Source organism: Maniola jurtina, chromosome 1 (genome assembly GCF_905333055.1).
Source record: "Maniola jurtina chromosome 1, ilManJurt1.1, whole genome shotgun sequence".
Lineage (NCBI taxonomy): Eukaryota > Metazoa > Arthropoda > Insecta > Lepidoptera > Nymphalidae > Maniola > Maniola jurtina.
The window spans coordinates 1,550,028-1,576,492 of record NC_060029.1 but is presented as its reverse complement, the minus strand read 5'-3'; the positions used below and the strand labels follow the sequence as shown (position 1 = coordinate 1,576,492).

The 26,465-nt window shown below is 36.5% G+C and overlaps 1 long non-coding RNA gene across 1 annotated transcript; it reads right to left on the bottom strand.

The window, feature by feature from the left end:
* Positions 1-418: 418 nt before the first annotated feature.
* LOC123866397 lies at positions 419-24,906 on the bottom strand. Its single transcript, XR_006796182.1, has 3 exons — positions 24,896-24,906; positions 6,692-6,696; positions 419-480 (listed from the first exon to the last, which is right to left on the bottom strand). It is a non-coding gene; the product is annotated as an uncharacterized LOC123866397 (long non-coding RNA).
* Between the last annotated feature and the right edge of the window lie 1,559 nt (positions 24,907-26,465).

Sequence of the window (26,465 nt, the reverse complement as noted above, 5' to 3'; positions counted from 1 at the left end):
GGGAGACACGTCCGAAGAACTTTAAGTACCCTATACTAACGCTGAAAGTCGTTGTTTAATGCTGAGTTCTTGCAGAATAGAGACTATGTTGCGAAATTCAGACCATGAGACTCCTACAGCTACTCTTAGAGCCCAAGTAAAACCACAGAATACTAAACAATCATTGACATCATCATTCTCAACCGATAAACATCCACTGTTGCATATAATTATGGACTTCCACACGCCACGGTTTTGCACCAACTGAATTCAAGCGGCTTCTAGCAACTCGTTTGATAACATCTATCCGGAGGGTTTTCCAACGCTGCGTTTTCCGGTGCGAGGTCGTTACTCTAGTACCTTGGGACCCCAATGTATATTGTGTTTTCGAACTATGTGCCAGCCACTTCAGCTTTGCAACCCGTTGAGCTGTCGGTTACTCTGGTTCTCCTACGGATCCTCATTTCAAATTTGATCGCGTAGAGAAACTACAAGCAACAGCTCGCACAGAATGTTACAGCTATTGAGTACCCAGCTTAGCTATAAGCAACGCCACTTTACTGACTTTGAAAATTAATGAGCGACTTTGTCTATGGACGTCTCACTCCCGAGTCTTGTGTGCATTGTTTGGCTCGCAGCGTCTGTGATGTCTTCACTATCAATGCGTGAATGATGAGTGCCTTTGTGTCTCGTTGTGCGATTGTGTGCTCTTGTACTATGTTTATCTTGCAAATCAAACCTTGAAGAGAACGGATTGCTTTTGCGGAAATAGGTTTTATTCTACTTTTATTTTAGCGTTTAAACTTCATAATATCACTACATGATCACTACACATGCCTGGCAATTCGCACCTGGCTTAGCGCGTTGTAGACTTCCAAACCCTTCTCCTTCTGAGAGGAAATCCTTGCTCAGTAGTGAGCTGGCAAAGTGTTGAGGATGATGATGGTTATTACTACATATTATTATAAATTAAAATCCTCCGCTGCGCTGAGTTCGTGTTTAATTGAGCTAATCTCTGAAATTACTGAAGTACCTACGAATTTTCATACGCTTTTCAGTTTTCAACAATAGCCTTTAAAGGCTATAATTGATTGAATTTCACCCAATTACCATATATTATGTGAAATGTAAGACCAAAATGTGTATTCGCTATGTAAAAGAATTGCGTAAACTTTTACGCCCTTAAATTCTAGTGCGAATTTATCAAGGTTACATTTTTTGTACAACATTGCAGATGTTACAATAGGGATCAGCGACCATGAGTGTGTGACGTCATGAATATAAAATTAAAACCTTTGGAAACACTAACGCGGCCTGACAGCACCAATTGTTGGGAACGTATTAACTTTGCGCAGGGTAATTGTTTCCTAGAGAGTTCTGTTATTTTTACGTGCGTCAGAGCAATAGTAGGTATAAGCAAAGAAGTATTATATACTTTATTGTATACGGCTTGCAACTTTACCTTTTTTTGGTTGTTCTTCAATCACATCGCGACAGAAAAGATATTATAAATATAATATAAGGACGACTAGAACGATCAGTACGGGGGTTCAAAAACTATAACAAACTAGTGACCACCCATGGATTCTTTCCCGGTATAAAATCTAGCCTTACCTATTCCATGTCTATGCAACCTTATTAATGTACCTGTGCAGGATATTCGATATATTTCCCAACAGTTCAACATTTTAAAACTACTTTTACAGGTATTTTAAATATCTCTTGAAAGACTATCTATCTAACTATATTAAGAACTATACTTACATGCCAGTACATAAAACAAACTAGAAAAATTTATACAAAATCATTATTTTAAAGTTATGTTTTGGCGATTCACAGATTTTTACCTAACATTTGAACTTAGAAATAAGCTTCAGTCTCTATTGTGGAGTTACACTGTGCAAAATCGAAATCGCCACTGTTACAAAGAGCTTTTATTGTATTATTTTATACTATGAAACAATCATGCAAGGGTGCTATTTTACCAATATCACATGACCTTTCTGCTATAGTTTTTTTGCTGTTATCTGTTCGAAACAATATTTTATGTGGGGTCATTTTGAACTGGTTTGTTTCGTACGCGTATCAGAAGATACGCGTAACTAAAGCGCAAATGTGTGTTTGTACATATTGTTCAATGGTGTTATTAGGGGTGGAACTATGACCCTTTGAGGGACGATTTCGAGTTATGGACTATCTATATTGTTATTAATATTAGAAATTGGGGTCAGTACCTATTTGGTTTTATAGAGCACTAGCTGATGCCCGCAGCTTCGCCCGCGTGGATTGGTCAGATCCCCTGCAGCATCAGGATTGAGGAGTTGGACTCCAATTTTTTTATGAAACAATGTCGCAAAGTTCCTCTATCGATTAAAAAAGAAATGACGCAAATCGGTTCAGAAATTTCGGAGATTTCAGTGTACATAGGTAGAAAAACACAACTCCATTTTTGAAAGTCAGTTAAAAAAGTAGCCTATGTTACTCCCTGGTCAATTCTCTAATTGTCTGTGAAAATCCCGTCAAAATCGGTTCAGCCGTTCCCAAGATTAGCCTTTTCAAACAGACAGACAGACAGACGGACAGACAGACAAAAATTTTAAATACGTGTGATTCGGTTATAGTATCGTTCAAATAACCATTATGCGGTAGTTATTTCGAAATTACAGACAGACACTCCAATTTTATTTACTAGTATAGATTACGGCAAAATTACTAAATTTTGTAACACGGGAACTTAGGCAATGTCTTGCAGTTAATTTTTCCAAATTCCAAACCCCTGTCGGGGATCGAACCAGCCAAGACCAAGCACTTACCACTGTGTCAGAGAGGTCATTTAATTTTTTTTTGATTTATTTGTCCTTACGACCATTGGAATATACAATATTTTTTTTATAAAATTTAATATGCGAAAAAGTCTACCACGTATTTTGTATTATAGCCAAACTAATTAGAGAGCCCACGAGAAAAAGAGTTGCCCTTTGTGCTGTCGAAACAAACGGCCAACGAAGATCTCGTAAGCACATTGAAATATTGTCTCGTAAAACCTCAAAAACTTGTTTGGCCTAACCGACGAATATGACGTATGACTTTATTTGACTGACTCCATATACTTTTACCAACATAACTTTGCCATCACCGGAAACAATTCTCTAAAAGCACAACCTTAACTTTATGGTAATAGAGTTGAAAGTCTACGTGTTGGAAGTACTTGGTGGTAAAGTTAAGTTTGCAGGGAGAGATGATTTTGAAAGGGTTTCGACCGCAAGGCAATGAGATCTGGTCGTAGTGGAAAACAAAGATACATTTTGATGGCGTTTGTGTGATTTAGTGCACCATATTTTTAATGCAAACATCTTGATGTACGATGATGTTAATTTTGCAATATTTGCTGTAGTTATAAAGAATATAATTTTAGATTTACCTAAACTACTAATATTACAACTTTGTCTAACTTAATTTCTACAAAATTTCATTCGGTTTGATTGGTAAATACTTACTAGCCTACTAGACCTACTAGAGCTTCGAATGGGTAGCTACTAATTACATTTTTCATAAGGATCTCTAATATTTTTTAAAATAAAATATTATAGCCTTTATTACTCAGGAACTCAGGAATAATGTAGCTTTCTACTGGTGAAAGAATTTTCAACATCGGTTCAATAATTCCAGAGATCACCTGCCCCCTACAAACAAACTTACAAACTTTACCTCTTTATAATATTATATCACACTAATATTATAAAGGCGAAAGTTTGTATGTGTGTGTGTGTGGTGTGTGTGTGTGTGTGTATGTTTGTTACTCCTTCACGCAAAAACTACTCGACGGATTTGGCTGAAATTTAGAATAGAGATAGATAATATCCTGGATTAGCACATAGGCTACTTTTTATCCCAGAAAATCAAAGAATTCCCACGGGATTTCAAAAACCTGATTCCACGCGGGCGAAGTCGCGGGCATCGGCTAGTTATAGTATAAATTAGAATAAGAACCAAACTGCGTTTGTCTGGAACGCACGACGAATAAACTCCACTTATTAAGTCATTTCTTTATAACCATTTTTGGTTTCTGTAAGAAAGTCATTAAAAACGGATAAGCAACTAAATAGTTAGTATTATTTAGCCTTGGTTACTAATACCTAATCTGTACTATGAGGCCTATTAGTATAAAATATTACGAATAATTTAAAACTTTTATAGTACACGCCAAATGAAGCCATTCAAATTAAATTATTAACACCTTTACGGCCGTCGCAATAGAGTTCATGTTTGTTGCTTTAAAAATTACCCTTTCAACCACCGTTTAGCAATCATAGTACAGTTCAGAAATGAAATTCTACACGCGCTTTTTGTACGAAGACCTCAGACGTGTCAGCTCGTGGTCTGTGTTTGCAGTGATTGTCAAAATCTTCAGAAGATTCAATAGAATAGACTATAGTGCGCTACATCTTCTGAGCCCATCCAGATAAATATGGCTAAGGCCAAAGGTTTAGACAGATACAAGTAGACACGGTAACGTTTCAAATGCCCTTGAAGTTTGCAAAAAGTTGAAAGGAGATGTAGAAAAGCGTTCATCCTGCCGAGTATGCTTAGAAGCCTTTGCCGTCACGCTCTTCAGTTAGTGCTTCAAAGAGTTCTTTATACATACCTATTTATTATTATAAGATATTAGGTTCTTCTCGGTAGGAACGGCATTCCGAACCAGTGGTAAATTATTTGACGATTCAAAAGCACTTATAAAAGTTTACTTGAATAAAAATCTATTCTATTCTATTCTATGTCACACCTGTGCCCGTATTCATTGATGTTAATTCATAATTATTATAAACTTTTTACACTGCGTGCTTGTTTTTTTTGTGGGTACCTATCCAAGTGATAGTACAGTAATTATGCAGACAGACAACGTGTTTCGAAATATTAAAACAATGATTTTGCGTAATTCCTTCCGAACTGTATGATTGCTAAGCCGTGCTTCCAACCGTAAACCGAAGGGCCATAAAGGCACAAACTTAGTATTTTTCGTGGGATTTATTTTGACAAGGCACGGAATTGCATTTTTGTTCGGCCATTGTTCGTGAACAAGTGTATTTTAGTGTTCAGGTTATAAATTAGGAAGTATTCTAACTAATTTTATTAATGCCAATATCTGTTTGTTGAAGACTTTTCAAGTTTCAAGCTAGAACTACAAAATGGACGTTTCACGCCAGGTTTGCCAAAACCAAAGTGGTGTTGCCTTACTTTATTGCGTAGCATTTACTTACTACAATAATTGAGCTGATATATTAATTAAGTTTATAAAACCTCATATTTATAAACGAAAGTGAAAGTTTTATACGCCCTTCTGTCATAAAATTTACCCATAGCCAGTATAACACGGGATGATCTAAGGATTTCCAAGGACGTAAGCTCTTTTTATCCCGGAAAAACTAAGAGTACCTACGGGATTATTCAAAACCCAAATCCACGCGGACGAAGTCGTGAAATCTAAGAAATCCATCCATCTGTCTGTCTGTCTGCTAGTTTTTCATAGCCCAGCAATTGAACCAATTGTTATGAAATTTGGTACAAAGATAGCTTACATCCCGGGGTCGGACATAGGCTACTTTTCATACCAGAAAATCAAAGAGTTCTCACGGGATTCTTAAAGGTCCGTCCGTTTAAATGATTCCCACAGCGGTGCCTAGCGTCCCTGAAATTTACATAGGCAATTTTATCCCGGAAAATCAAAGAGTTCCCATTGGATTTAATAAAAGTCGAATACCACACGAAGTCACGGGCATCATCTAGTCAGCAATAAAATCTTAATAAATAAAATTATTCACACCAACCTGTTAAAATATCACTCCACCACATTCACTTCACGGTATTACCGTAATCCAAATCCGCATTAACCGAATAAATCGTTAATATATTAAAATATTCGCGTGCCCACCGCCCATATATCCCGAACAAGCTATACGGCCTGAGGCCATCATGGTATAAGAACGTAAATCTGCCAGTCTATCTATCAGAATGAGGAAAGTAAGCACTTTACCCGCTGAGACGCGAGCCTTTTCTGAAATATGCCCAGTGTTGTATTGTGTTCCTTGTCTAAGCAAACATGAATTCAGTGCTTATATCGGTACTGAAGGTGGTTGTGAGCAGGAAGTACGCCGTCCGCGTCGCATCAAAATGGCGAAGAATGCCGTCCCTCAGCTTTCTAATATATGGGCAAGACAAGGGCATATCCTAAAGGACTAAGTCTAAGATTTTATTAGGGTTATTAGGGTAAGGAAAAATGGAACCTTTATAGGATCTTTTGTCTGTCTATCTGTCGTGTCGGTCAAGAAACCTATAGGGTACTTGCCGTTGACCTAGGATCACGAAAGGCAGGTCTTATAGCACACGTAAAGAAAAAATACGAAAACCGTGAATTTGTGGTTACAAATAATTAAAATGTGTTCATGAACAAATTGTTAGTATTTTTTACTTTCAAAGTAAGATCAATATACCAAGTGGGGTATCACATTTTTTTTTTTATATTTCGAAGCCATCTGCAATCAGTCATTGATGTGGCCTATAATCAGATTATTATGACTGGGTATCATATGAAAGGGCTTTATCTGTACATTCACAAACAAAATTTTGTTTATTTTTATGCATAATATTTTTTGATTTATCGTGCAAAATGTCGAAAAAATACTTGAGTACGGAACCCTCAGTACGCGAGTCTGACTCGCACTTGGCCGATTTAAATGGATCAACCATTTACGTTTTGCTCCACGCGAAGAGCCAGTGTCAGATATTTGCCAAAGCGCATTGAGGCCTGGCCCGATCAGCTTCATTATTTATCTGCCATTGTCTCGTCACCGTAAACACCGCGGTTTACGAGCGGGCCTCTCTTAACAACTGTTTAGTGGCGATAAACGTTGTTTGGACTTTGAGCAAATTAAGTTTTTTAACATGGGAACACCTCATGGGAACACTGAGGGATACACAGCGTATTGTTTCTCCTTTCATAAAAATATAGCAACGTTAGGAAGGTTTTTTTAGGGTTCCGTACCTATTAAGGAAAAATGAACCCGTATCACTTCGTTGTCTGTCTGTCCGTCTATTGTGTCTGTCAAGAAAACTTATAGGGTACTTGAGGGATACAGAGCTTCGTACTGTTTCTCCTTTCATAAAATAGCAACGTTCCTACATTTTTAAAGAACACTACCTAAGTACCTACTAAGTATTTTTTCAACCTACCTTACAGGATAAGTAAATCATAATTTAGGAGTTTGGAAGTACTATTTACCTGAAACAGTGATAGCCTAGTGGTTAAGTTGTTAGCCTTCTATTCGGAGGTCGGTGGTTCGATTTCGAGCACCTTTGATTTTTTTTCCAGTCAGCAAAAAAAAAAACACCGTGAGGATATCGGCATCCTGAAAGTTCACCATAAGGTTCCCAAGGCTGGGTGAAATAAAATGAAATTTAAAAAAATAGTTTTTTAAACATTCGAATTTGCAGCAATATCAGCAGCTGGTATATTAAATAAAAGTAGATGTTGAAAACAACAAGATGGCCGACACATGACTATGTAATAAAACCAACAAGCCAACAATGCATAACACGTGTAAGAACCAAAATATAATTTGTAACACCAAATATACCATGTTTAGGTAAATCTGTCTGTTTGTAAAGCAAACATGGCCGTGTCACATGGAGTGTCAAATTCGTATAGACGATGGAAAACATCGTGATTTCCTCTTTGAGAGAACCTTCGATGTATTGAACCACTGGCTGAATCACAATTCACGCCACTAGCGTTATTCGAGTAAAGGTAAGTATGTGTATACAAGAATATAGAATGGTTTCAAATACCCCTTCCATTGATAAGTACTAACTTTGATTAAATTGGTAAAAGTAGCTGATGCCCGCGACTTCGTTCGCGTGGATTTAGGTCATAAAAAGTCCCGTGGGAACTTTATTTGGTGCGATCAAAATAGTGTCACTCCTATCCATGCAATAAATCACGTCGATCCGTGATTGAAAGACCAACAAATAACTTTCAAAATAACACGGGTAGTAGTAGCATAAAGTGTGCAAAGTGATGATGCAATTGTAGAAGCACTAGAGCAACTAAGATAGCCCAACAGGTTGCGATGCTGAAGTGGGTCAACAGTCCAGCACATAATTCAAAGTAGCTCGAAAAAGGTGGATTTTTTCAAAAGTAAAAGGAAGATTTAAGAAAATTCCTTTGTCTAAGCTAACAGTCTGTTTTGGCTAACGCTTGGCTGCAATCAGACCTGCTAACAAGTGATGATGCTGCCGAAGATGGAAGATAGCTATTCGCTCTTGACTTGAAAATAACTGATGCCGGAAGGGCGTTCCATATTCAAGCGGTTCGGATTAGAAACGAGGAAGCCAATCGCTTCGTACGTCAAAAAGTATACGCTCAAAGCGTAAATTATACCGCTCTTGACCATCTCTCGGTAATCGCGTTTGTCAAAATACCATAACTTACGTTCAAAGCACAATTTCATTCCATCAAATAAAAGTGGAGTACTCCAGCCATCAAAATGAGGATAATACCAACAGTACCCATTGTTAGCGTCTGTTGTCATCATAGAGGGAAGGGGGAGGTTACAAACAGACCCACGTGGGTGTAAAGTGGTGGCACTGCACACAAATCTCGGTTTGTTTAAGTAATGGACTATGCCAGGAACATTGCTTGTGGACTATTGAATTATATGGAGCTTTATTAGACCTACAAATTTTTTTTAGTTTTTACGTAAAACGTAGCAGAGAGAGAGCCCGGGAGGGCCAGACCTTCGTTATTTTATAAAAGCTGAAAATTTAAGACCTCCATCATCTCTACCAATCACTGCCTATTAGGTATACCACAGTTTTATGATATGCCTATATTAAAACTGTGTTATACCTTGGGTATCCTAAGAATGATAAAGGATGTCATAATCTGTCTATCTTCAATGCTCGTCAAGTATGGATTGGCAAACTTCATACACCTTCGGGAACATTACAAGTAGAGGCAAAACACCAAACCTCTAGACTTGCTAAAGATATTAAAAAATATATACTTAATATTATATATTAAATATCAATTTAAAAAAAATTGACTTTTCCAACATTTATCCTAACATTAATAAAAAACAAAATACATCTCATGTCTTCTCTATTCCTCTCCAGTTCCTACAGCGATGCGTACTATGAAAGTCCTTCTTTATTTTCCTAACTGCCCACTGGCCTTCTCAGAAGCGTCACCCAGCTAAGTGGGGCTATAATCATTGTTTGACCAAATTAACACTTCTGAACTGGACCCGTCTAAGAATTCCTTCTATTTAACCCAGTGCCATTATTTCTTTTCAGCTTTTCATGCTTGAAAGCTTAGAATAACAGAATTTAGTTCGATCTATTTCATTTATGCTACGAGAACAATATGCTGCTTATAATAATATCTAAACGGTCAATCGGTAGCAATGGTGGTAATACTCTACACATGGTTTGGAATTCTGACTCTTTTGGTAGATAGATATTGGATAGGTATGCTGAAGCCAGCTGCCATTCAAAGTTGGTCAGCGAACTATGGAGAGGGCTATGTTAGTAGTTTCCCTGAGGGATTAGATCCGAAATGAGGAGATCTGCACGAGAATCAAGGTCACTGACATGGCCAAACCTATTAGTATGCTAAAGTGGCAGTGGGAAAGTCATGCCTGTCGTAGAGGCATATCAAAATTATGTAATCACTAGGTGAAACAAAATATTCCACATCACATTCAAGCCCAAATCTTACATGATGATCTCAACTAATCCAATTTTACTCTTTATCTCCCCAATTATCACCTCCGCGTCCAAAGCAAGCTACACTGTGTACAGAACAATACGCGGACGGTGTTAACTCCACAGACAAACAGATTTCAACCTCGTTTGGTGTAATATCAGTAGCCTTTGATTTCTGAGAAGCTCTACGACAAAATAGAAGTATAATACGTACATTTTGAGATCTCACTCGCCATTTTTAGGGTTCCGTACCTCAAAAGCAAAAAGGAACCAGACAACAAGAACCAGTGGTAGATTATTTTGAGGATTCAAAAGCACTTGTAAAAGTTTAATTGAATATAAATATTTTGAATTTGAATTTGAATTTTTACATCAATATGGTTTTGCCTAATCAGTGCTTTCAAATGTGTGGGAGAGGGTGATTAGTGCATAATTTTCTCGTGAACTTACTTGAATAAGAAGAATATGTACCTACTTAGATTTTCTTCTATAGATTGTTACTTATTATATCAGAGTCCTTTAAACGACGAAAGGGGTCTTTTAAACCTTGTCAATCAATGCAAGTAATAATAACAACTGACATATGCCCATCAAAAGTTGTCCCAAATCGCATCGGGGCCGATGACCCGAACTAACGACTCAGACCAAAATCCCTAGACCATCGTTTTGTTCGATTTCTCGTCCGACACCCGTCTTGTCACAGGGCATTTGTCCAAAAACGGACCTCCGAGTAACCCTTCCGATGCGGACGCGACCGAACGAAGAAAATGTTTTCTAAGAGTCCCAAAATTACACAATGGCTAAAATAAACTATCATATAATATCAATAATGTATTCACGTACGCACGGACACATGTATTTTAAATACGTATTATGTGAAACCAGTTAATAAATTCCTTCAAGGGAAGGGTTCAGGTGGGCATTGTTGTTGGATCACTGTTTCTCTAAGGGCCCTGATTGAAATTCCCATGCTTCCCTGTGTTCCCGTAACAATACAAAACTGTATCGATTGGTAGGGTAACTGAAACATTTCGATATTAAATCGTTATGACGTGTATTTATGTGTTTTTGACGGGAGCGTGACGTGTTTTGTGAACATTTTGAATTCCTAAATAGTTTCCAATCGACAATAACCTAACGTGACAAGGACAAGATAGACTTGAATAACGCTAAGCAGGGTTAAATTTTAACATGATATTTTCTTATATTGTGACAAGTAAAAGATTAAATTAAAACAGTTATCTTCTAAAACTCACTTCATGATAATATTAAGTGATCAAAAAATCTAGGAACAGAGATTAATTTAAAAAAACTGCTCTGCCGGTCTACTTTACAATTTTTTTTTAAACATCCGGCAAAGCCGTGCCGCCAAGCGATTTAGCGTTCCGGTACGATGCTGTGTAAAAACCAAAGGGGTATGGGTTAGATAAAAAATTGCCATACCCCGTCCAAGTTAGCCCGCTTTCATCTTAGACTGCATCAACACATATCACCAAGTGAGATTGCAGTCAAGGGCTAACTTGTACCTGAATAAAAAAACAGCAACCCAAGATATCTGTTCCTAGTAATAAAACTCTCTCTAGATATTTCACCGCTGTATAGCAGTTTTATGGGCATTGATGACACTTTCTAGTAATCAAGATTCTCTCTTCTAATGATTGTTCATGTCCACGCCACACATGCAGTCGTTAAAGCACTGACCCTAAGCACCATGAAAGGAATTCAATCTCATACCTTTGCCTAACAAATGCCATAAAATATACCCATAACACGCCAATAACTCAGGTCCATTGTCACTCAGTTATTAAACGGGACTTCAATCAAGTTTTACGAGCGATCCGCAATAAAAATATTTAACTATTTGTTTGCACATAATATTAACGGCTTGCACCATTATGAAAGCATAGAAGACGACACGACTTTCATCTTTGGAACGCGAGGATAAGAATCCTATAAATTGTGTGTCGGAATTACCCACGTATGGTGTTTGAGGGTTGACTATCAATTAGTAGGTATAATAGGTGCAAAATTAAATCATTTTTATGGCACAAGGCGTACAGGTACGCCATGTGCCTTGTGCCATAAAAATGATTTAATTTAGATAATCTGGGCACTTTCAAAGTCCCAATAACATAGCTATCTATTATGTAAGTAGTTTTGTTAGGCAGAACATTAATAAAGTGCAAAAATTCTGGGGGTCGAGTAAGTATATTTACGCTTTTATTACATAACTAGCTGACGCCCGCGACTTCGTCCGCGTGGATTTAGGTTTTTCGAAATCCCGTGGGAACTCTTTGATTTTCCGGGATAAAAAGTAGCCTATGTGCTAATCCAGGATATTGTCTATCTCCATTCTAAATTTCAGCCAAATCCGTCCAGTGTGTTTTGCGTGAAGGAGTAACAAACATACACACACACATACACATCAACTTTCGCCTTTATAATATTAGTGTGATGTGATTCCGAAAGATTTCTTAGATTTGCCATTGCGTTTCAAACATGCACTGTACCAAACAACATTTATACAATTAATATTAGTAAATAATTATTTAAATAAGTTAACTAATAAATAATAAATAATTATTTAAATAACTATACAATTGACGAGTTTCTTAATGACAAGTGCATAAAAATGGTCGGCTTTGTATTCAGTAGCCTCGACGGGTCGAAATGGCAATCGGAGTATGAGGCGGGGTTCTATACTAAGTTATCGTATATAAGTTAAAAAAGAAATATGAAAACTACATTTCACTCGGTCAATTCGCCTATTCACTACAATCACATAATCACCAGCATTGCAATATTATGCCGAGCCTATAATAGTGAATAGTGCGGAATAGTGGGTGATAGATAATAAGTTTTTATTTAAACTAGACGGTCTGGCGCTGACAACAATGGACGAGGGACGGGAAGCCCGAGGGTGCAGGTTCGATTCGGGGTCGGCTTGCAGGATTCGCTTACCTATTTGATTTTATATCAGACATCTTTCATTGTATGAATCGAGGTTATCTATTATATTAGTTTGAAAATAATTTCCTAATATCAGATGTGTCTCCTATTAGAAAGATAAGATAGTTGAAGAGCGACATAGGCTATTTTTTAGTCTGAAAAGCCAGGCTTTGGTCGTGGCTAGTTACCACCCTACCGGCGACACCGTGCCGCCAAGCGATTAGCCTTCCGTACGATGCCGTGTAGAAACCAAAGAAGTATAGGTAATGAAAACTGCCATACCCCTTCCAGGTTAGCCCGCTTTCATCTTAAACTCTAACATCACTTACCACCAGGTGAGATTGCAGTCAAGGGCTATCTTGTATCTGATTAAAAATAAATAAACTACAATATACGTGGACCGTTTATAAACTCCTTTCTGCCTGAGCATGTCATTTTCATCGATCAATGATTGACAGACGGACAAAGGAGCACTCTTTATGACTCTCCTGCGAGACGCTTTCTTATCAAAATCAAGATTAAAATATATCCAAATAATAACGTACTAAAAGACATTGTTTTTACGACGACAAGGTTCTATAATACATCACGGTGGTAAAGATATGGAACTTTGTCACAACAGGTTAGTAGGCTTTAAGCTGTGTGGTATTGGAAGGAATGGGACAAGTAAATGATAGTCATTATTGTTTGAGGAATATCGGTTTAATGACGCCCGGCTCTTAATCTGATAATGCTGTACTCGATGGTGTCTTATTTTGTTCGGGACAATGCACAATGGGTGTTATTTTGTTGTGCGCGGGACATGGCAATTTATTAGTGATTTGTTTTATTGATTTTGGTTGGAAGTTGGAACTAAAGTATATGGATCAGGATTATAGCTTTCGAGGTAGGAGTATCATACCAGTGTAATGTATGAATGCTACGTTTACACGTAGAGATTCATTTGGAATGGCGTCACGACCCTCAGCAATGAGAAATACTTCTTTTGTTTTTCGGGACAAATGCCTAGCTTATATCCTATTATAAGGATGGATAGTCGATCGTCTTTCAGTCGGGGGACTCCATATTAATGTTCTCAAAGATATGTCGTGAAGACAGTCAATCCGCACTTGCCTGCGTGGTAGAATATGGCTATCACGCGGGCGACCCTAATTAAGCCTTTTAATTCTGAGAGTTAAGACTCGTTCTCAGTAGTGAGCTGGCGATGGGTTGATCATGATGATGATGTTGGATGGATAGTATGGATTTAAAACGAGTATGAGTGTGAACGACTTTTTGTTTTGCAACATAACGAGCTATAACATCTTAAAATATAATATCTTCCTCTTAACATAGTACCGGGCATGTATACTTACCGGACAACGATGGATTGACTGCCCCTTTGTGGTCATATTTTGAGGAGTGTGAAAAATTGTAGAATGAACTATTGTTCAATATTAGCGTTGGCTAGTCAAGCTCCCAATACGTCAATAGATTCTCGTTAAATGTTAATTTTTTTGTCCGTTTTTCTTGTGCATGGAGGTAAGTGATTTGCATAACATGACAAAATGACTTTTCAAGAATTATTGTTACCTACTGTGTAAGTGAAGGCCTATTTAGGTTTAAAAGAATTACGGAATTCAGCTACTATTGAATAGGGTAAAGAAAAGTTTAGTAGGTACCATAAAAGCTTCAGGCTCGACATTTTAGAAAAAAAATTGAAAAGGAAGTATTTTTTGACGACTTCCGCGGCGTGCTGTGGTCTTAAAAATCGCAAGTCCCGGGTTTGATTCCCGACAGGGGCAATTTGGGAATTTTGATTTCTAAATTGTATCTAGTCTGGTCTAGTCGGAGAATATGGCCGCGACTAGTTACCAACCTAAAGGCAAAATAATGCAGTCTAGAAAATAAATCGATATAGGCCTAATAAAACTGCCATGTTACCTACCCCTACCAAGTTAGCCCACTTTCATCTTAGACTGCGTCATCACTTACCACCAGGTGAGATCGCGGTCAAGGGCTAACTTGTAATGGAATAAACAAAACTTGGAAAAGGAAGTAGGTAACTATCTACCTAAGTTTACGGTCCGGCACCGAATGAATGCTTTCTGTAAATTTTCGCGATGTAATCTCTTTTAAAATAGCCTGCAATATATTCAAAGCGTAGTGTTTAGACAATCAATCTTAGCGAGACCCTTTTTGCATGAGGGTCTCATCACATTGACTGGTAGTAGAAAATTACGAATTTATAATGCTATTTTAAAAGTCTTACATTTAAAAAAATAAGTTATGACTGTTGTAAGTGAGCACAATTATTATTATTAATCTATCATTTATGAAAATCATTGAATTTGTAGCAAATAATGAGATAATCGTTTTCAAATTTTTATCACAGCGAGCAAATAAATAATTTTTCAATTTTCTCTACATTTTAGTGGTTTCAAAATATACCAAGATTAAATAAACCAATTAAAGTTTATTTCTTTAAGTTATAAATGTACCTTCTAAGATAAAAGTAAATGATTGTCTACTATAATAAAGAAATTAGGTAAAAATACTATTTTAGGTATCTATAAAAACCTATCTTATTATGTTATCTTTAAAGTATGTCTAGATAAATGACGATCTTGATCACGATGAAGATCTTTCTAGGGTTAATGATTCTTGCACCAACAGTTTCTTCCGAATGTTACTAAAGATATTAAAGTTATGAAAAAGCAATATGGGACCTACAATTTAGACGCCATAATATTGAACAAATAAAAAACGAAAGTCGGTGGAGTATGGCCATTGGGGTGTCATGTTTATCATGTGTTAATTCTTTTAAAATTATAGTCAAAAAGTATAGTAAGTACCAACAAGTACTTAACTATAATTAGTTGGTACTTAACTATAACTTAACTATAATAAGAAGAAAATGAACTTTGTAAATCAGTCGGTATGAAAAGTCCAGCGTATCCGGATATTAGGGTTAAACTGGCGAGTCACGCGTCCAGTCCCTGGGGAGATCACAGTTTAATGCATACTTGGCCCGTAGCCCTTCATCAGCATACGCATAAATTGTTTGCGAACACTTCATAAACTACTAAAGGTGAAATCTATAGAGCCCACTTTGACTTTGCCTAGACTTAAGTTTCATTTAAAACGAGACAGATTTATGCCCGCGGTATAACGCTGACCCGTTTTAACAGTGCCTTAAGTCTGAGCAAACTCAAAGTGCGCTCTATAGGTAGATCTCAGCCTAAGACTACTTCGTAGGAGCCTTTCGTCTACGCAAAGCTTCAATTTTCGGTTTAATTTAGGTTATTTTAATTTGAGTCATAGCGATTTTTATAAAGGTGTCCGCTTAACTGCAGTTACATGTCCAAAAGTGGATGCATATTGGCTGGCAATGATGTCAATAAATCAAATTAACGGATCTGATAGAGAGGTTGGCAACTACCCCTGAAAATGGAGTCTTCCAATCTTGCGCCAAACACTTCAAAAAGAGTAAAAACTGACGTTTAAAATACGGCCATAAATATGGTTTATCTAACTTTTCATTGATGGCGTGTATTCATCTTCGATCAGGCATACGTAGGCATACGTATTATTATCTGTCAACTGTCAAGCAAGATTAGGTCAAGCATTTAACAAGTACCTACTTACCTACATGGGTACCTACGTATGAATATCACATCACATAAAGGTGGGAAAACAAGTCCCTCCCTACTGAGTTAGAAGTAAAAAGGTATCAATATCAAAAACGGATGCGGCTACTTGAAAAACCAAAAAAAAACTAAGAATTATATCTACCTATGTTTCAAACCAATAAAAATAAACTCTATCACCTTGGAATTAAACTCAATTTTGTTTTAATAGAGCAGATAATTTTTACGCAATGATCGACTGAATGAGACCACTTGAAGACCGGAAAGTTCCGTCAGTTTTCACGCGCGAATGATTTGGAATGAATGGGTCTAATGTGGAAGGTATATCTTTTTAAATAATATCATAATATAATACAATTTAATAATCTGAATGGATACCACGAACAAAGAGTATAACTGAGTATAACAGAATAACACTGGCGCAACGTGGCACTCGACAATCTAGAGAATGGACTTTGGAGTGGGCATGTGTAGTTTGGCTTTAGACGTGATACAAGAGTTATTGTAAGCTCTATTGTTCACCTTTTTGTGTTCCTAATCAGATGGTCGTAGAGCGGGGATAGCTTAGTGATTAAAATCTCGACCTCCGTTCCGACCTATTCGGGAAGTCGGGGGTTCAATCCCGCACGGGCAGTGAGCACACACCTTCAGTTTTGCGTAGTTATGTACGTTCTTTAAAGATAAGGTAGGTAAAGGAAAAGATCGTGAGAAAACTCACACACCTGAGAGTTCCTATGTCCTGAAATCTGCCAGAACTCAGTTGGCCTGCGTGGTAGATTATTTAGTCATATCCTACGAATAACGCAACAACGGCCAGAATGGCGTTTTATTTATTTTTGCTGATTTGAAATCTTCTCTCAATTACACATCATTTAAACTCATAAAAGTTCGGAGAAATTGGATTTTATTGTCTAGAAATTAGCATATGAAAATAAGCCACAATTATACTACTGAAAATATCCGAGGAAACAGCCACCATGGCCGCAGTATCAGACCTTACCCACCAATCAGGTATAGCTCATGCGCGAGGTCGTGCCACAAGCGCCACTCAGTTACTTTTCGTCGGATCAGCGTGAGTTCAAATATGAACTAATATGTAATAATAATAATATGTTTGAAATACTCTTATAAGTAACTAGATGATGCCCGCGACTTTGTCCGCGTGGATTTAGGTTTTTCAAAATCCCGTGGGAACTCTTTGATTTTCCGAGATAAAAAGTAGCCTATGTGCTAATTCTGGATATTATCTATCTCCATTCCAAATTTCAGCCAAATCTGTCTATTAGTTTTTGCGTGAAAGAGTAACAAATATATACACACACACACACAAACTTTCGCCTTTATAATATTAGTGTGAAGTGTAGTGTGATTAAATATTTAGGTATTTAACTTCGTTGTAATTCAATCTAGCACTTATAGGTTTGCACAACTCCGTGGAATACAGCCTGTGGGGGGTAGCTTTCCCCGGGTATCGAACCTCGCCCCCAACCCCGAGGTGCAATAAAAATGCGCTATGTCGTTCTGCAGTCTCCAGCCAGGCGTAGTGAGGCAGCGATTTTCCCAGTTTTCCGATTTTCTTGTCGCTGACTCTTGTTCGGTGATCAGTGGAATGTCCAGTCGAGACACCCCCGCGTTTATATATATTTTTGCCCAATTATCTAGAATATTCGCTGCCTCACCCCCTCTGTGGTTAAGCCTTTATTTTTCCCATTTTCTATTTACATATTATGTTGATTCCTTAACTAATACTTAGTCTAGTTTATTTACAATACCTAGAATCATGCATGCTTACTCTGCGACATCTATTTTCCGAATAACGGCGGAATTTCGGATTTTGCATATTTATATGACCCTGCCCCGCACCACCGAGGCTATAAATATCACCCGCGCCAGGTCCCCGCATTCATTTCGCGAGACGCGGTTGCAGCGAAAGTATGCATGTTACAAGTACAATTTGGTATGCTAGACGTCTAGATTTATCTAGACTACCTATAATAAATGTTCTACTTATGTTACTTTACTAAATAATTACATAAATTAATTCTAGTATCTGAATCTAGATTTCCTAGGTTTTTACTTCTTATATTTGCAGTCTTTGGTTTTAAAAGGCTAGATCTTGATCAAATGAATCGTTTACAACATATTATTTTCCTGTTTTCTATTTAATCTACGGGTAATGGATTAAAGAAATTATACAACCTTAAGTCCTAGGTTTTAGCCTTTTGCCTAAAACCTAGGTGTACTGTTTTTTCCCAGATTAGGGATCGCGCTAATCTTTATTCGTATTATCAAAAAACATTTACATTCAATACTTTCTAAGTTATTTACATTTTTCCTTAATAACTATATCGAGTTATATTTCCGCAAATACTAGACCTAGATTCTATTTATTATTGGTTTTACATAGTTTTCTTAGTTATCTACCTATACTTATACTTTAAATCAATGTATTCTTTATTAATTTGCCAAATTCTTATAAGATAAATACATGAATTAAAACTAATTTTCACCCTAGAATGCTCGCTCCTGATTGGTCGAGAGCGCTTTTCTGCTCGCTCATGTAGTTACTTCGCCAGTCTTGCAGCGGAACGCGGCTCCGTCGTGCACATAATTTTCAATCTTAGAATGCTCGCTCCTGATTGGTCGAGAGCGCCTTTCTGCTCGCTCCTGTAGCTATTTCACCGGTCTTGCATCGGAGCGCGGTTCGTCGTGCACACAGCCACTATGGCTTTGTGGCTGTTTTCATAAAAAAAACTTTTAATAGGTCCTTTTACGACGAAAAAGGACACAATCACACTTATGACTCGATAGAAAAGATTCGGTTTCGTAGAATAAAATCCTAAGGAACAATTTTAATGCTTGCAAGTGAAGAAAAGCCCAATAAACCCCTTTATAATATGATGAAACTGCTCGATAAAGAAACAGCTCCATAGTCCAGTAGCTCCACATAAATAAAATCATACAAGGATCGGATTGTTTCTTTGTCAACTCGGACAATGTGTGACCCACATATGTACATACCTACCTATCGCGAATTCAGCGGCTCAAGTACCTATAGCTACGTTTTCATCACGTGAGTAATATCTTATTGTTCGCATTTATATCAGTTTTGTTAATAAAACTGTGTTTATATCATATCTACCTACAATAACACAATTATTGTAATATATAAATATTAGGCTGTAAGGAAATACCTATAAGGAGGGTGTTCCTCTTCTTTTTCAGCTAGTAGTATATAATTTTTGAATCGAAATTGCGTTTAATTTCTCAAAACTTAAATTCTTATTTTCTCATCACTATAACAAATATTACAAATGCAAATGTGTTTGTTTATTGGTTTGTAGGTTCGTTGTTTTGTCATTCAATCATGTCGTATCAGAGCAACGGATCGACATGATTTTTTGCATGTATAGTGTACTACCACTTAAAGGGCTGAAGAGTGACATAAGCTCCATAATTTTTGTCCCAAAAAATCAAATATGTACCAGCCATGCAATTTTTAAAAATCTAAATCCACGCGATCGAAATCACGGGCATCATAGTAAATAATATACCAATTTTAAACGGATTATAAACTCCCTTCGCATTTCTCCTTATAAAAATCGCAGCTAATCAACTATTAAGCCTTCCAGCGAGGCTTGTACGAATAGGTATAGATTGGAGAGCTCGTTATATTCAGTGGCACTCCGGACCCTTGGCGACAAGCCACACGGAACAATTTACCGGCACTCGCTCGTCGTTAGCGACGCGACACGATCGATTTGGGAATTCGTATACCTATTGATTGTTTATTAAACACGTCTATTAAAATTTTTATGTGAAAAATATTCTCTTTTGCATAGAAATTGCCTTTAAATACTGAATATTCCGTTCTTTTATTATCATATAAATATTAAAAGCAAAAAGAGGCCCGATGGACTGATCCATCAATGCACAGTTCAAAGTTTAGGATGAATCGGGCTGGAATTTGGCATGCAGATAGCTATTATGACGTAGATATCCGCTCAGAAAGGATTCTTGAAAATTCAACCCCTGAGGGAGTAAAAAGAGGTTTGAAATTAGCCTTCTGAACTCACCATTTTTTTTATTAAGGTGACAAATCCTTACATGCTACCTATACAAATACCAGGATAAACTAAATGACTCACATATCTTGCATCAATCACCAAATCATCGGATTTTACGTGTAAATTCTCTCGATAACATAAGCCCCACTAAGAAAGGGATTTCAGAAACCGCTCACGCGCGTAGCTAAAGCGAAACACCTCAATTACTATGTATTAGTATTTAGAAATAGGTATATAATTATGTATGGTTCAGGATAGTACTCCAGCATAAAACCCAAGTATTTTAAGCTAAAGCAATAGACTTATACCTAATGCTGGAACTAACAATAATTGTAACGTGTTATTTTTTTTTTTTTGGAAAATTGAATGGTAAAAAAAGTCATCGTGGATTTTAACCAAAATTATTTTTACAACCGCGTATCCATAGTACCACTAAATCACAGCAAACCGAATTTGACAAATAAACAAGAGCATTTACATGTAAACGGAGGGTTCCGCACCATAATGGGTATGCAAATTAATTTGTCCTCAAACAGAGGGTGGCATCAATGGCCGTGCGCGAAAGTTGCAATAAAATTAACGATTATGCTATTGAACGCTTCCTTTTGAATTAGTATTGCAAATTAAAGTGATATGAGTTGGTACTTAGGTTTTAGAGAGTGCGGGTTGGTGGCTTGTGGCTCGTACAATGACATGGGTATTATTCCATTTTTATTCATATAATAAAATATAAGTAATGCCAAGATTATCATGAGCTACCATACAAAACTTTAACTATAAAGTGTTCAATTTTACTATACACTAATAGTACAAATATTTATTTCAAACAAACTCCAAGATCATTCAATACATTAAGATATTTTTTTGTAAAAGTTTGTACAATTAGGTATTTTAATTAAATCTAGGTTTCCAAATGCGTTACAAATTCTGGTCAATAAAAGCACGTTTAAAAAATATTGAAAAAAAAATCATAAAGAAAAAATTTTTGTTTTAAAATAATTAAGTAATATTTATAACATGATATACTCTTCCGCGATCTGTGTTTCCTACCAATTACAATCCGGGTATCTTTAAAACAAGAGTGAATAGGCACCTTCTAGGTAAACACGTCCCATCTTAGACCACATCATCACTTTCCATCAGGTGTGATTGTGGTCAAGCGCTTACCTATAGGGAATAAAAAAAACATGATATACATATATAGAGAGTAGAGACAATATCCCTACTTTCAATATAGGGGTGTGAATTTCAAAAGAAGATTTTTTTTATAGAAGTCCAGTCGAATTTATAACAAAATTGACTGCTTAAAAATGATTTTTTTTTTCTCAATACGAAGCAATGTGTATTTACAAGCATTCTTACAACTAATTTCTTAGGAAATACTTTTGAATATACGTTATAAACGTCATAACAGAACAAAGCAATAATCCCCGAAGGTAATAAACGATATTTGACTAAACAATCCATAATGAAAGCCATTGTAACCGATACAGAGCGCTCACAAAGAATCACTTGAGGAACTTACAAAAAAATAATATTCTAATACATGCATATTTCTCGCACACAAACGACATAATACCGCCACTCGAAACACATTCACTTTCACGAGTGTTGAAAAGAAAAACAAAATTAATGATTGCGAGTAATTCGCAATAAAAATGCCACATGCGAGCAAATATGAGACGAGGGGGGACAATTATAACAAATTAATAACGCACACTACCCTTAAAACTCGAGTGGAGATTTCGCATTCAATGGTATTCTCGCCTTTGTTGCTTATTAATGCCACAATCAACCTAATATAAATCACAAAGCACTTGACACAAAACACATTTTTATTCAGCTCTCTAAATGTCACTTACGTCGTTTATATTCTAAGCCATACATTAAGGGTCATCTGATTTAAACAAAACGATGTGTACTCTAAAATGTGTGTCACAACGTTCAAAATGGCGAATCTTTGGAAATCACTTGAATATTAAAAGTCTTGGTAATTATTCAGGAATCCATCCATCATTAATCACAGGGGGGGTGGGAGCAGGAAAGCGCGGTAAAAATGATTGTTGAAAAGATAAATTACAAGACATGGCTTGTGACGTTTATTCGCGATCTGTACCACGTGTGGTTTTACTTTTATGACAACAGGAACAGATAATGTATTGTTCTGAGAGCTGGTGGGAAAGTTTTTATCGTTGCTTTACTAAAAGCTTAAAGTGCTTAGTAACCCACTGGCCTCTACAAATATAAGTTCGCTAGATTTTCGAGTGCCGAACGACCTGTTTTTGAAGTATGTAATTCGATATTCGTCATTTAGGCACTCATAGCAGCAGTGAGCGTCATGTGAGCCTACTCGGAATTAAAAAGACACCTGTCAACATGCATACCTCGTGTCAATATGTGTGTCCGTCTATCTGCAAGTTTTTCACGACGAAAAAATATCCTTACTCATACTATAAATGCGAAAGTGTGTCCGTCTAATTGTTCATTGTCCACCCGTCTAACCAATTTTTATAAAAATTTGGTACAGAGATGCCTTGATTGCAAAGACTGACATAAACGCTATACTTTTTATCTCGAAAAATCAAACAGTTCCTACGGGATTTTAAAAAAAACCTTAATCCACGCGGTCATCATCTATAGATATAGCGCATATCTGTGTGGGCTCCTCCGGTAGTGGAGCGGTGCAGGAAGGGTGACCCATCCCAGGTTAGACCGCTTCCATCGACTGCATCATAGCCTACCACCAGGAAGGCAGGAACCTACTCAGCTATGCGTTATGCCTGTATCCTATGCTAATATTATAAAGAGGTAAAATTCGTAAGTTTGTTTGTAGGAAGTGATCTCTAGAACTACTGATCTGATTTCGGAAATTCTTTCACCAATAGAAAGCTACATTCTTCCCGAGTGAAGCAGGCTTTGTTATTTTCAGGCACTCGTGCCAAGCCGGGGTGAATCACTAGTTATAAATTTAAATTTTATCAAGCATCTCCTCCAAATTTCCCGCCAGCTCTCAGAGCGTATTGTGAGCCGATTGTTAGTGAAATTTATAGCGTACATAATCTCATCATTAGGGAACGTGTTTTTGAATAATTATTGTATGAATACCAAACTATTGTGAAGTAGTATATTTTTGTGTATAATGGTCCATGGTACTTTTATAATGTCACATTTTGGTTTGTGGTACCTACCATACAATGTGTCAGTCATTAAGTGGGTACAAAGCCTCTACGATTACTTTCTGGATTAGTAGTATCTACTCCCTCCCTCCCTGGCGCAGTCCACATAATTGGGAGGGCCCAGGTTCGACACCCGGCAGGGGCAATATGGGAATTTATAGTTTCAAATCTTGCCACCTTACCGGCAAAGCCTTTCCGCCAGCGATTTAGCGTTCCAGTACGATGCCGTGTAGAAAATAGAAACCGATAAGGAATGTGGGTACAATAAAACTGCTATACCTCTTCCAAGCAAGTCGACTTCCAACTAAGACTGCATCATCACTTACCACCAGGTGAGATTGCAGTCAAGGTCTAACTTGTAATGGAAATTACATTACAAAAAAATTTAAAAAGCGTATTTCTTGTACGATTGTGCGGAACCCTAAGGTGCGAGTTCGACTCACACTTGGCTGGTTTTTCTCAGTGAAATCATTAAATCAGACAAGCAATTTAAAAACAATACTTAACTATAGTAAAATGAATGAATGAAATGATGGGTTGCCTGGAAGAGATAGATAGATAGAACACTTTATTGCACACAACCAACACATGTAAAGGAACACAACACAGAAGGAAGAAAACAGAAAAAAACAATTGTGTGCAAAGGCGGCCTTATTGCTTGGAGCAATCTCCACCAGGCAACCTTTGCTGAAAGGAGAAGCTAGTGTTGGATAGTACCAAGAGATCACTGTAGTGATAAGGTCGCCCTTTGTTTTTAAGTCTATCCTGTGTTTTACCTATTCTTTGTACTAAGCAATAAAGATGTTTAAATAAATAAATGAATGAATTACAAAGAGTATACAAACTTAATCCGACATTAAATAACGCGACCCAATCAACTCAACCCAAAATTAAGCAAGAGAACAATCAGTAAACTTTATGAACTAATGTGGTTTGAACCTTTCATCCTAAAGCACCATAACAATGAGGAAAATAGCCATTCAGACCCAAAGCATTAACAGGGCTCTCTCCGTCACTCGTTTCATACAATCGTAGTTCCAATTTCATTTGAATATTAAGCAACCAAAGTCCATGAAATTTTGCAGACATATTCTAGAAACTAATATCTGTGTCTGTGGTGTTTTAGATTTTTCTAAAAATATGTAGTTTTAAAATTACAGGGGCTCAAAGATTTGTATGAAAATTTTTAAGACCGCGTAACTTTGAAACCGAACATTTTAACAGAAATCTGGAAAACCACAGACATAGGTATTAGTTTCTAGAATACGTCTGCAAAATTTCATGGACTTTGGTTGCTTAATATTCAAATGAAATTGGAACTACGATTGTATGAAACGAGTGACGGAGAGAGCCCTCTTAACCCGGTGTAACTGTCAGACTACAACAATTAAAAGTACTACGAGTTACGACCATAATGAAACCACATAGAAACTATAACGCAAAATGTTCGCTAACAAATTAATATATTCTTAGTTTGGAGGTCAGCTTCCGAAAAAGCTTTTGATGCACTCAAAAAATAACCTTACTTATGAATATTTTGAATTCAATTTCGGACTACCATCAACTTGATAACTTGTGAATCAATGGCAAAGAAATTCTAACCTTGTTGATTACTCTTTGAAGTATAATTTACATTTGATGTGTTTGCGAACTTTTTGTAACTAATGTAATTATTCCATTTGCCAGAGATAATGCGACTCTCAGGTTTATTTCAATTTCTTTCTTTGTTCTGCAAGTTTGAATTTTATTGTTTTGAATAATATTTAATTACTTGTCATTATTTTTTTGATAATGAAGGCTAATGCTAAAGGCATTATGTTTATCAAATTCTCATACCTATTCAATTTTAACATTAAAATTCTTAACATCTCTTTAGTAAAAATAATACATAGAAGTACCTATAGCACTTTTTTTTGTTACCAAGTGCTGTAGAAAAAAAAGAGATACAAAAGCTTGGCCAATTTGTATTTTTACTCGTAAATAGTTTTCGTAATTTTGATCCAAGTAACTACCTATAGCTACCTAGCTGGTACTTTAAAACATTGCAGTTGGTGCAACACGCTAACAAATTACACAAAAGCTTAGAAAAGACTAATAAGTATTTTCTATTTTATAATAGAAAATGTTTTTTTAAAATTAATTATTCCGATTTTTCAGAACCATCCGAGTAATATTTATTATAGTTTGGCCCAATCTTTAAACGTATTTCGATTTTATAACATAATTGTAAAGCAATTTAATAAAAAAATGTAAAGCATAATTGTAAAAAATATCCATTGTCTGCGTGTTCAGTAGAACAATTTTGCGTGGTTATTGTCATTATTATTGATAGTATAATTTTTATTGCCTTGAACATCGCCGAAGATAATACAATTCGCAACACTTTAATAGCTATTGTTTGGATTTTGTTGCTTTCAATGCGGATCTATTAGTTTATTATTGATCGTACAGTTATTGTAATGTTTAATTTCGTTGGGCTTATTTAGATTTAATTGCGTTTGTATGCGTAGGAAATACGAAGAAAATTATCGAAGCAAAACAAGCAATATGTTTTTCTTGAAAAAAAAAAGAAAACAGCAATGAGCGCTCTGAATATTTATTTATTCTTCGACACGTTTCTTACTCATATACCTACTTAACATAAGACACGCTTACAGAAAAATCGGTCAAGTGATAGTTGGGCTCAAACACGAAGTGTTCCGTACCATCACACTTTTTCATTCTTTTTAATTTTCATGACCGCCATTTTGAATTTATTTCTTTCTCAATGATGCCTGCGACTTTTATCCGCGTAAATTGGGTATTGTATAAATCCCATGGAAACTCTTTGCTTTTCCGGGATGAAAAGTTGCCTGGATGTCAATTTTTGGGATGCTACTTCTGTATCAAATTTCTTGTAAATCGAT